The 12974-nt window shown below is 55.9% G+C and overlaps 1 long non-coding RNA gene across 1 annotated transcript; it reads left to right on the forward strand.

Moving 5' to 3' along the window:
- The first annotated feature begins 6 nt into the window (after positions 1-6).
- LOC308060155 lies at positions 7-11857 on the forward strand. The gene is made up of 3 exons (XR_013926623.1): positions 7-9146; positions 11049-11148; positions 11406-11857. It is a non-coding gene; the product is annotated as an uncharacterized lncRNA (long non-coding RNA).
- The last annotated feature ends 1117 nt before the right edge of the window (positions 11858-12974 follow it).

Consider the following 12974-nt stretch of genomic DNA (forward strand, 5'->3'; position numbering starts at 1 on the left):
GCCCCGCCCCGCCTTTAAGTCCGCACCCGGCGCTGATTGGGTCGCGCCGGCCCCGCCCCGCGCGGTAACAGCCGGGACCTCCCAGCCGGGCACCCGCTTCCTGTGCGCTCCTTGCCCCGGCTGCTCCGCCTGAGCACCCCGCACCGCGGTATCTGTTTGCCCCCTGCCGCGGGCACACCGTCCCGCGCACCCTCTGTCCACGCACTGATCTGTTTGGAATTAAATCTGGTGAAGGATGTAAAGGACAACAAGAAGGACTTCTTCAAGTACATTGTCAGGAAAAGGATGAGTAGGGAAAATGTGGGCCCACTGCTGAATGAGGTGGGTGCCCTGCTGATCAAGGATACAGAGAAGGTGGAGTTGCTGAATGCTTTCTTTGCTTCAGTGTTCACTGCCAAGGCTGGCCTTCAGGTTTCCCAGAGCCTGGAGGCAAGAGCGAAAGCCTGCAGAAAGGCAGACTTTCTCTTGGCCAGGGAGGAACAGGTTAGAGATCACTTAAGTAAACCTGACACCCACAAATCCATGGGCCCTGATGGGATGCACCCCCGAGCGCTGAGGGACCTGGCAGGTGTTATTGCCAAACCAATCTCCATCATCTTTGAAAGGTCATGGAGAATAGGAGAGGTGCCTGAGCACAGGAGGAAAGCCAGTGTCACTCCAGTCTTAAAAAAGGCAAGGGGGAAGACCCAGGTAACTACAAGCCAGGCAGCCACACTTCCATCCCTGGAAAGGTGATGGAACAGCTCATGCTGGAGGTCATCTCGAAGAATGTGGAGGAAAAGAAAGACATCAGGAACAGTCAACATGGATTCACCAAGGGGAAATCACACCTGACCAACCTGATAGCCTTTTGTGATGGAATGACTGGCTGGGTAGATGAGGGGAGAGCAGTGGATGTCGTCTACTTTGACCTGAGCAAGGCTTTTGACACTGTCTCCCATAACATCCTCATAGGTAAGCTCAGGAAGGGTGGGTTGCATGAGAGGACAGTGAGGTGGGTTGAGACCTGGCAGAATGGCAGAGCTCAGAGGGCTGCGATCAGCAGTGCAGAGCCTGCCTGGAGGCCTGTATCTCACGGTGTTCCCCAGGGTCAGTTCTGGGTCCAGTCCTGTTCAACTTATTCATCACTGACCTGGCTGAAGGCACAGAGTGTGCCCCCAGCAAGTCTGCAGATGATACAGAACTGGGAGGAGCGGCTGGTGCACCAGAGGCTGCGCTGTCGTTCAGCCAGACCTGTGCAGGCTGGAGAGTTTGGCTGAGAGAAACCTCGCAAAGTTCAGCAAAGGCCAGTGTAGGGTCCTGCACCCAGGGAGGAATAGCCCCCTGAACCAGCACAGGCTGGGGCTGGCCTGCTGGGGGGAAGCTCTGAGGAGAAGGACCTGGGAATGCTGGTGGGTAGCCAGTTGCCCATGGGCCAGCAGTGTGCCCTCGGGGCCAAGGTGGCCAATGGGATCCTGGGGGGCATGTGGAGGAGTGTGGCCAGCAGGTTGAGGGAGGTGATCCTCCACCTCTACTCTGCCCTGGTGAGGCCACATCTGGAGTGCTGTGTTCAGTGCTGGGCTCCCCAGTTCAAGAGAGACAGGGAGCTACTGGAGAGGGCCCAGCGAAGGCTATGAAGATGATGGAGGGACTGGAGCATCTCCCTTGTGAGGAAAGCCTGAGAGAACTGGGGCTGTTTAGCCTGGAGAAGACTGAGAGGGGATCTTGTCAATATATAAAAGTATCCTAAGGGCGAGTGTTGAGAATGGGGCCTGGCTCTTTTCAGTGGTGACCTGTGACAGGACAAGGGACAATGGGCACAAATTGAAAAACAGGAAGTTCGTTCCAAGTATGAAGAACTTATTTCCTTTGAGAGTGACAGAGCACGGGGACAGGCTGCCCAGAGAGGCTGTGGAGTCTCCTTCCCTGGAGACATTCAAAATCAGCCTGGACATGACTCTGTGCAACCTGCTCCAGGTGAACCTACTTTAGCAGGGGGTTGGACTACAGCAGGGGTCCTCAAACTTTTTAAACAGGGGGCTGGCGCATGGATGAAGTGGCAGGAGGTTATCTGTGGCTGCGTGGTTTCCCCCCACAACCCCCGGCGGGGGGTGGGGGTGGAGGGGTTCTGTAAATACTGGGGGGCTGGATTGAGGACCCTGGGGGCCATATCCGGCCTGCGGGCCGTAGTTTGAGGACCCTTGGACTAGAGGATCTCTAGAGGTCCCTTCCAACCCTGACCATTCCATGATTCTGTGATTCCTCTGGTGCAACTCATGCTTCCAGAACCACCCTGGGCTTTATTTACTTGCTCAGGATGATGCTCTGCCCTGCTGGGGTTCTGCATGTCAGAGGGTCAGGGGGGACAGTTTGTGGAGCCCCACACCCCCAGGAGTGCTGCAGGGCAGCCAGGAGCTGGCAGACAGGGTTCAGCAGTGGAGCCTTATTTCACCTCATCAGGATTTCCCTAACAGCGTGGACAGAGGCCAATGCCAGAGACAGTGCAAAGTCCACTCTGCAGCTGTGATATGGCTGGTATGTGCCACCCATGACATCACCTGAGGTGTCACAAAGATCTCCCAGCTGCTGTGTCACCTTGTGGGGGCCACCTCTAGGCTTGTGTGGCCCCTTCCCATGGAAGGACATTTCCACCCTGGAGGCTTTGTTCACCAAGTGGGATGGGGGCTGGCATGCCAGCACTGGGAAAGGGCTTTGCTAGGGGATACCCCAGCCCCAGGAGAGAACCAGCCTTGAGCCACTCCACTGGGAACCACACTGGCATCCTGCTGCAGGCTCTGCCACACTGCACTGTGCTATCCATTGCACTCCCAGTGTGTCCTAGAGCTGCCCCATGCCCGGGCTGTGCCCTTGCACCCCCAGCACACTTGGGGCTGCCCCATGCTATAGGGCTGTGCTTGCAGCCCCATGGGGGCCCCGCGGGGAGAGCCCCACACTAGCAGCACAGTGCAGCCTTGGCTGCCAAGTGTGTGAGTGCATCACAGGCTCAGAATCCAGTTTAGGTTTGTCTGGAAGATAACAGGGGACAAGGAGGGACACCCAGTGCTTTGGCCTTCACCCTCCAAGCAGCTGGTGGTGGGGGCATGGCTGGCCCCATGCCACACAGCACCTCACTGTCTAACCAGGTGACTTCTGCCCTGCTGCTGGCTGCTGAGGTGAGGCTGGGGTCCAGCCAGCCAGGGTGTGGGGCTGAGCCCTGCACTGCCTGCCCTGATGGCAGCACCATGCAGCCCCACGCATGGCTCTGCTGATGTGGCTCAAGGTTGCAGGCAAGGCCAGCGTAGGGCTGCGATGCCAAGGGCTTGCTCTGCCTGTGCTGCTGCAGTGCTTGGGGCACCACTGAGCCTGCAGTGGGGGAGCACTGGGCTCTGGAAGAAATGCCAGCAGCCACAGTCCCGTGTGGTGAGAGTGGCCAGCAGGTCCCCGGCTGGTTGGCAGGAGTACAGGGATGGGCTGGTGAAGTGATTCTACCCCCCTGCTCTGCACACCACTTTCCATATGGGGCAAGACATTTCCATTGGGAAAGACATCTATACTGGACCGAGGCCAGTGGAGGCTACTGAGCTGGTCGTGGATGGAGCTGGGCTTCCTTGGGCTGGAGGAGGGGAGAAGTGGGACCTTATCTGCCCTAAACTTTGGGTCACAGCAGGGCTTGTTCCTTCTCCCTTTGCGCAGGGCTTGTTCCTTCTCCCTTTGCACTGCCAGGCCAGCACGGGCATTGGGGTGATGCCTCCTACGGGGATGTCCTGCAAGCAGGGGTTGGATGTCCAGACTGTGTGGGTGACCACCAGACCTGTGGCCTCATCCATGTCCCACAGCTGACACATTTCTGGCTGCCCCCACATCCAGCCTTGCCCTTCGCCCCAGCCAGACAGCAGCACTGGCTCCTCACAGGCATGCAAGCATGCAAGCGTGTATACTGTGCATGCTGCCAGCTCTGTCCTGCTTGTGTCCCTGCAGGAGAGGCACCAGTGGAAGGGGGACACAGGTCTCCCTCTCCGGAGAAGGGGCTGTTACTCTGCATGGAGCAGAGCCAGAGGAACCTGAACTTTTCACAGTGCAAGCAGGGAAGGGAGCTGGTTCTGCAGAGCCCTGGACAACCCCAGCCAGGTCCCGCATGTAAACACCGAGTGGCTCAAGGACTTCCATGGGACATGTGCCGCATCCATGATGGTATTGCATTAGGAATTGGTGCAGTACTGGATATGAGTCTTTCTGCCTTCTACTACTCTAAGATGGAACTTACAACTTTGTGGAGGTACAAAGAAGAAAGGATGAACACATGTCAATCCTGTTCAATAGGGCATCCAGGACATCCATGGTTCTGGACACAGAAGGCAGAACAGGGAAACAACTTCTTTATGCAAAAAAAATTCTTGCAAAGGCTGGAAGACAAAACAAGACTTGGAGTGAGTAAAGGGATGATGTGGTTACTTCACACCTGAGCTGAGGTTATAAATTCGGCTAGGCTTGCAGACCCATGGGAGACTCTGGAGGGCTGATGTGGACTCTGCCATGCACCCACAAGTCCCTCCATCCCCTGACAAGATATGGTGGATTGGTACTCCCCAGTTGGCAGCTGACATGGCCTCTGCCTGGGTGCCACCACATCTGTCACCTGCCTCTACATAGGAGAGCCTGGGTCAAGCCATGCCTCCATGTCACATCTTTGTCCTACCTGGGTCCCCTTTTTTGGAACAGAGACCCCATGCCAAGTCCACCCTGTCACACTCCTGTGGGCACCCTCAGCACACAGCAGCCAGGATTTCCCCCAGCACCTCTTCCCCAGCCTGCTGGATCAGAAAGACTGGGCTGGCAGGAGCAGAGCTCAGTCTTTCCATCAGCCAGCAGCACTGGCTTATGGAGTCAGGCTGTTTGGCATCTGTCTGCTCCCTGGCTGCCACCTGGGACAAGAGGCCAAGGTGGTGGGCTTGCCTTTCAGGTGCCCTGCAGCCCTGGTTCTATGGGAGAGCAGTGATTCAGGCTAGAGTTGCACTGGTGTCCATGGGTGCTCAGCCCACCCTGGGCGAGGAAAGGTAGGGCACACTCTGCCTGCACAGCCAGGCCCACATGCCCAGCTCCACACCCTGGGGAGGCTGCGCTGAGGTCGGGATGTGGCATGTACCTGGAGCTCCTTAAGGAAAGGGCCATCCCTCTAGAATATATTTTCTAATATAAGTTTATGGGGGAAGGGGTTAAAGAGAGGGAAATATCTTCCCTCTTGCAATTGCTCTCAGTGCAGAAGCTGGGCTGGCTCTATCAGCTATTTTCAGTGAAGGTCTTGGCTGCGGAGATGATGGGGAGTCAGATCAGGCTCCATGGTCATCTGCGGGTCCTGCAGCTCACAGGAATCCTCTCCTGCCCCAGGTCTCCAGCTGAGAGTGCAACCTCCTTGAGGTCTTTCTCAAGGGTTAAGGAGCACCCTGAAGGTCCTGGGCAGCCTGGTCTAAGCGACCTTGCTTGAGCTGGGGACTAGACAATCTCCACCCTCAGCAAGGAGGTGTGCTGGGCTTCTGGAGTGGCTTCCAGCAATAACCAGCTATGCTCTCTGTTAAACAGCCATGGCTAGAACAAAATACAGAAAGACCCAAGGCACAAGAAAAACAAAGATGGAAACTACCCCAAAACATCCCCAACACACACAAGTTCTTTGTAAGAGGTCAGATACTGATGCTAGGAGGAAATTCCCACCATTTTCTGTTTTCCCTGAACCCCTAGGCAATTCTCAGTGCCATTGTGTATCTGGGAGGCAGCTGGTTTTACTGCCCTGGTGAATGCCTGCCTTTAAATTATGGGAACTACCTAGAAGGAAGCAGGTCTGCAAGCAGGATCTAGTACCTGGCTGATACATATCACTGCACTTCCAGGTGAAGGTCGAGTAAGTGATGAGTCAGCAGGACCTGGGTTGACCGACAACATAAGGAACAGCAGCTCAGAAGCAGGGACCCACTTGTCAGCATGTGTTGAGGCTTGGCTGAAATCACGTGGGCTGGCAAGCTGGATAGTAGAAAAGGTCACAGAGTTGGGGCATTTCTGGAAAGTTTCCCTTTTTTTGCTGTCCAAAGTAAACCATGTGATGGTATTTTCATCTTTTTGGAAATGACATGAAGGACCAAAGCAGCCTGACAAGAAAAAAAAAATTCTGCATGCTTCAGGTTTGCTTAACATTGTGCATGTTGGCTCTGACTGCGAGCCTCCACAACTGATGGGGAGGTTTGGGTACCTACAGCTTTGTGTTGTATTGTGCTAGGTGAATCATTAATTTGCAGAATAAGGCTAACAAGTCACAGCATGTGTGTCTGCATTACTCCCAGCATGGACAGAACTAGGGCCAACCCCAACTGCCCTGGTGCAGCCAGATCCACCTGGAGCAGAGCAGCCCTGTCTGGTCCTTCTGCTGGCAAGGCTGCAGCCTGTCTGCCCTGGACCACAGCCATCCATGTCACATCAACATCATCATATGGCTCAGCAAAGGGGCAGCAAGTGCAGAGCAAGCCTAAAGACTTGAGATTTCCTCCTTGAACCCTGCATAGCTCCTGATAAAAGTAGTTTCCCTAGTTTTGGTAAAGGAAGGAGCCAAATGCAATTGGCCTTGGGCCCCAGGGGATTTCTCCTTCCCACTAGAGCTGAGTCAGGTGCAACCAGACCCTGGGCTTCTCCTGGCTTAGTCCAACAAAATGATTGTTGTGGTTCCCATTTGTAGGTCCAGCCTAGAAACAAGGCAGATAGACACAGGCACACAATCTCTACAGCACTTTCTACAGAGGGTGAGTGTCAGGAACAGCCACAACATGGAGCCTCCAGAGAAGAAGCTGCAGATGTTCACCAGCAGCAGGATGAGGCCAGCTGTGTCCAAGGGTGTTAAAGAGTGACAGCAGTGACAGAGCAGGGCAGTAACACAGAGCAGCTATTTATGGAGTGAGCCCTAGGGCCTGGAGACAAGGCCAACACAAGGGATTGCATGAAGGGGACTGGGACTCCAGAGCTTCATTGTCCCTGGCCAAAGATGGTGTCCTGTGCTTGTGCTGCTGTCAGGGATGGTGACTCTGCAGTAGCACCAAAATGTTGTGAGCAGCAGAGGGAGCCCGTGGACGGGGAGTGACATGGCCTAGAAAACTGGAGTTACAGGGCAGCAAATGCAGCTGATCTTTCAGAAATGTGCTGTTGGAGTAATCCCAGAAGAAAGGGCAAGTGCTGCTCCGAAAGTGGCATGTTTGTATTTTGGATACTCACAGCACCAGCAATGTTGCTTTAATTCATCCTGGTGTTCATGTCAGTCAACTTGAAGGGCCAGGGCAGTTTCACAAGCTCTTAAACCTTGGGACTGCCTTTAGCACTGTGGCCAGACCACACACAGTCACCCTGTAACCTCCCACCCTCTGGGGCCGATGGTCATGTCTTCTGTGCTCTGTGCCAAAGGTTCTCCAGGCAGGCAGGATCAAGGTCAGATTTCCATAGGTCTCTCTTGGATTCACACCATTGTCAAAGCAGAGCTGGCTATTTTTTCTGGGAAGCACAAAAGAAAACCCGGGAGGAGCCCCATGAGCATTGCAGCACACCTCCATCCTGCACAGATGTAAGTCAGGGTTATGTACTGGTGTGGTCTTCCTAATTTCTATTGCACAAACCTTACTATTCAAATGTGGAGCAGTTGTGACAAGGCATAGTTCTTATTTCACTCATGTTTCCGTCAGTGACAGTGCACTATCTGAGAGGCCAGGTCCTTAGCTGTGGGTGGTCACTGGGGCACACACAGCAGCTCTGGCAGAGGAGCCCAGTGCGGTACTCGTACTGCGTGCACAGCCGGGCGGCAAGCGGCAGCTCCTGCCTGATGCAGCATCATGCCCACAGCTCTCCCAGGCAGGCCAGGTTCTGCACAGGGCAGAGGACCCCCAGGTGACCTAATGCACAGATGTCCTTGAGGTTCCCCCGCCAGCCTGGCGCAGGGAAGAGAGGCGGAGGGATGGAGGGCACAGCTGGTCTCCTGGTCCTGCAACTGCAGGGAACCGCTGGCCAGAAGCAGCCGTGAGGAGCCCTGGCAAGAAGCTGTGCTCAGTGCTGCAGAGGAAGGTGAATGCCCCGCGTGGACCTGTGCCCATCTGCCTGGGGGGAACACTCCTTCCAGCCCCCAGAACCGGCGGGAGCGCGCTCGGGGTCGGCAGCTGGGGACCGTTAGCAGCCTGCCCGGTGCCGGTGCAAGGGTGGGCCGAGGCACCAGTCCCGTGCCGGGCAGCCACTCCCGGGCAGGGCGGACCGATACCGCTGTCCTTCCTGCGCCCAGCGGGATGGCTTTGTCCCGCCACCGCAGCCCGGTCACACCGCAGAGGCCTGGCACTGCGCCGAGCCCGGCCCGGCCGAGCCGTAGACAACAGATCCCAGCCGAGCCGAGCCGAAGCGACTCCAACCGAAGCCATCTCAGCCGAGCCGATCCAAGCCGATCGGATACGAACCGAAGCGAAACGAGCAGAACCGAACAGAATCGGTCGGAGCCGATCCGATCCGAAAGGGGACGATCCGATCCCGGCCGAGGCGAGCCGGGCCGAGACCTACTGAACGGAGCCGAGCTGTGCCGAACAGAGCCGATCTCAGCCGAGTCGAACGGAGCCGAGCCAAGTCGATCCCAGCCGAGTCGAGCGGAGCTGAGCAGAGCCGATCTCAGTCGAACAGTATCGAGCCGCACCGAATAGAATCGATCTCGACCGATCCGAACCGAAAGGAGCCGATCCGATCCCAGCCGAAACGAGTGGATTACCGCCGAGCCGAAGAGAGTCGCTCACAAACGATCTCAGCCGAGCGGAGCCGAACGAGCCGAGCCTAGCCGAACGGTTCCGAGCCGAATCGATCCGACCCGACCACAGAGGAGCCGAGCCCAGTCGAGCCGAGCCGAACAGAGCAGAGCCGATCTCAGCCGAGCCGAACCGAGCAGAGCCCTACCGAGCCGAACAGAGCCGATCTCAGCCGAGCGGACCGACTGGGCAGAACCGAACATAGTCCTCCGGAGGTCGCCCTCTATAGGCCGGCAGTTCTCCGACGGTCGCACTCTTAGTGACAACGCCAGCGGCAGGTAGCCGGTGCTGCAGCTCGGGCGTCGCCCGGCTCCCCGCTGCCGCCCCGCAGCACCGGTACTGCGGTACCGTCGCTGCCGCCCGGTGAGGAGCCGCCGCTGCCGCCCGCCGAGCACGGTGCCGACTGGCGCTCGGCTGGCCCCCGCGGCGTGCGCGGTGCAGGAGCAGCATGGCGGCGCGCCGGGTGCGGGCGGCCCCGGAGGGTCCGGGGGTTGAGGGGAGGGAGGCGGGGAAGCAGGAGGCCGCCCCCCGGGCGCCGGCGCCTCCCCAGCTCGCCAGACCCTTCGAGTCTGCCGCGGCCCCGCTCGCCCCGTGCCGCTGCCCCCGCTGCAGCATCGCCCCCGCAGCCGCATCGCCCCCGCAGCCGCATCGCCCCCGCAGCCAGGCCCCAGCCCCAGGTGCCCCCGGCGCTGCCGTGGCGGCGGCAGCCGGACCCCCGCTGCCGCTCGGAAGGGCCTGCGGCAGGAGCGGCTCCGGGCAGGGCCGAGCGGCGCCGGTCACGGTCACTTGTGCTTCTGTCCCTCTGCCGGGGCCGCGCCGCCTCGGGCTGGCGGGGGTTGTCCCTGCCCGGCCTCGCCCCCCGCGGCGCGGGTGCGGGAGGGGACCGGGGGGCACGGCCCGGCTGTGGGCAGCAGTTGGGCCGGCCGGGGAGAGGCGAAGGAGAAGGAACCCGAGGGCAGGCGGCCAGCAGCTGCCTCCTGCTGCGGGCACAGAGGGCCTGGCCCTGCGGTGGGGGGGGACCAGCCCCGCAGCCCGCAGCAGCCGGGTGCCAGCGTGCACAGCGGGGTCCGTGTGTCACCCGCGGGGTCCGTGTGTCACCCGCGGGGTGGGGCGGCCCCCGGTGCGCGAGGGAGCGACGCGCCGTGTCCGGGAGGCCGCGTCTTGCGAGGAAGAGCTGTGAGACACCCGGGGGTTACCGGGGTGGGGGAGCCGAGCGGCCGGCGTTCTGCGGGAGGCAGGGAGGAGAGAGGGGGAAAGACGCGTCTGAACATTTTCACAGCGGTACCAAAAGCGAGAGCTGTGGTGAGTTCTGGTCCGTGGGACCCTGTCTCCCCTCTTGTGTGTCCCAGGCCCCCCTGCCCCTCCTGTGCCCCGCCTCCCCTTCCCTGTGCTGCTGTGATTTTGTGTGTGTGTGTGTGGGATCCGGACTGGACCGAAGCTGCTCTTACCGCTCCCCCTCCTCCGCTGGACAGGGGAAACAGAATATAACAAAAAGCTCACGAGTCGGCACAAGGATGGGGAGGTCACTCCGCCGTTACCTCCGTGGGCAAACCAGACTTAACCTGGGGAAATCAGTGCGATTGATTAGCAGTCAAGTCAGAGCAGGAGAATGAGCAGGAAAAGCAAATCTTCAAAAAACCTTCCCTCCAGCCCCCACTTCTACTGGGCTTAACTTTACTCCCGATTTCCCTGTCTCTTCCCCGCAGGGGATGGGGAACGACAGCTGCTGTCAGTTGATCACACGTCATTTCTTCTTCTTTCTCCTCCTCTTCCTCCTCCTCCCCAAACTTTGCCATACAAACCCATCATGTTTTGATTCCCTAGCTCTCCGTCCTATTCTTCTGTCCTGCTCCCTCTTCATTTCTGCCTTTATCTCTCATTCTGCTGTTCCCTTCTCTTTTACTCTCTCTGCTTTTGTCCTACTCCCTCTACTTCTCTTTTCTTCATCTTCCGTTTCTGTCTTGCAGCCCAGGGTTGGTTTTCCCTTTACATCTCTGTTCTCGTCTGTATCTGTCTCTTTTTAGGTTTTCTTCTTTTTTTCTACCTGCTGCCTCCCCCCAGTGTCTCTGGTCTGTTCCCTGGCATTCTTTTCCTCCCTGCACCTGTACATGCTGCTCGGGGTCCTGGGAGATGTCTGAAGGCGGGGGACGTCAGGAAAGTCTGTGTCCAAAGAGGTACTTAGTACTGTGAACTCCTGACTTCCCGCAGGCACAGGAATCTCCCAAGCCAACACCACAACTGACCTTTTCTTGGTGGTTTTTAAAGGTGATGCCATGAAAGGATGGGATAAGAAAACCTGATGCCCTGAGCACATCATTTCCAGAGAAACATGTTGCCTATACACCTTCATTTGGGAGGTGGACGGGTGAGTACATTAAGTGTTGACTTGTTTCAGCACAGCTGTGCTTTTATTAAGAGGTTGTAGAGACATCTCCACTCCCACCGGAGAGCAATCCAGTCACTGATGAGGGATGTCCCAGGGCGGGCCCTGCTGTGCAGTCAGGCTGTGGCCAGCCAGGGTCAGCCTGCCACATCGCGTGTCCCCCATCCTGCTATTTAACACCAAACTCATCTTGGCTTTTTCAGTCCTGCTGATAACTCCATACTGTTTGCACTCTCTAGATGAAGAAATCCCAAGAAGTGGAGAGCAGAAGCATGCCCCTGGGATTCACGCTAACTTTGAAAATCTCGTGTGAACAAGTAAAGGTGCTGCAGCAAATATGCAAGCTTTGTTTGATTTCATAGGCAGAGGTGAATTACAGTTTTTAAAAGCCCTGACTAGCACATACTGTTGCACGCAGCAACTGTCACTGCCTTCCTCATGCTGCTGTGACAGCTCAAGGCATGTCAGCAGTTTTGCATTAAGCACTGATGTAATGTTACAGCCAAGAAATGACATATATGAAAGATAAGAATATCAGTTCCACAGCAACTGTGTGTTTGCATGATGGAGCCCTGCTTTCGTGGAGATGGCTGAACGCCTGCCTGCTGATGGGAAGTAGCGAATGGATTCCTTGTTTTGTTTTGCTTGTGTGTGTGGCTTCTGCTTTACCTATTAAACTGTCTTTGTCTCAGCCCACCAGTTTTCTCACTTTTACTCTTCCAGCTCTCTCTCCCATCCCACTGGGAGGGTAGTGAGCAAACAATTGTGTGGGGCTTAGTTGCTGGCTGGGGTTAAACCACGACGCGCTGGCTGGCACTAGTTCATGAAATGTCTTTGATGCTAAATCACCCCAGCACCTTGGGCTGGATGAGAAACAACCATGCCCTTCCTTAAGAAGCTGGCATTTGTAACAGAGGCATGAAATGATTATTTGTGTGGTGCCTAGAGTCTGAATGAGGTGGCAGGTATCCCATCCCTGCTTCCTTCACCTCTCTAGGCTTTTAACATGGTAACAAGCAACGATGAATTAGCAGTGTGGACTTCAAATGACTGTCGGTTCATCTCAGAGTTACACACAGAAACAACACATTATTTTAAGCAGTCCTATTTCTGTTACAATCAAAGGCATTCCTGTTAACTCTCTCTATACAACACCTGTAAATCAGTTCATTGTAAATGAGCTTCTGGCACTGATCTTTGCGTTCACTTTGGTCTGGGTCAGTAGCTTAGCAAACCACCTTTTATCTAAAGCTACCTGTAATCTTTAGCAGTCATAAATATATCTGTTCCTTCTTAAAGTCTCTGCAGACCACCCACACATGGCCTGGAAAAGACCAGGTGGTAAGGTGAATGTAGATTAAATTGTATTTTAAGTGTTACTTCTCTGATTGCAATTTCTGATCCTCCTGATGAAGTGGTCTGTCTGTTTTGTTTGTGTTATCAATGGGAATGCTTTCAAAATTGCTCTGGTGCCAAGGAGAGCAGAAGTAAAACATTGCTTTATGGTAAGCATTTTGAAAGAATGTTTACACCCAGAGCATCAAATTGATTTCCCCAAAGAACAGGCTGAGCTGATCAAAACCAAAAATGATCATTGATTTTGCACATATTTGAATACAAATAATTTGATTTCAAAAAGTCTGTTACATGCAGCAGCTCATGGTTATTTCCATATTTCCTCAAGCACATCATAATTATTTTCTTAGGCTCCATTTTCTTGGTTTCGTTAACCTTTTCGCTGGGATGCAGGCAGGTGCAGAAGCAGTTCAGTGACTGGGCAGAATCAGGGCACAGCTTGAGACCTGATG

The sequence above is a fragment of the Falco punctatus genome (assembly GCF_963210335.1).
Source record: "Falco punctatus genome assembly, chromosome: 1".
Taxonomy (NCBI): domain Eukaryota; kingdom Metazoa; phylum Chordata; class Aves; order Falconiformes; family Falconidae; genus Falco; species Falco punctatus.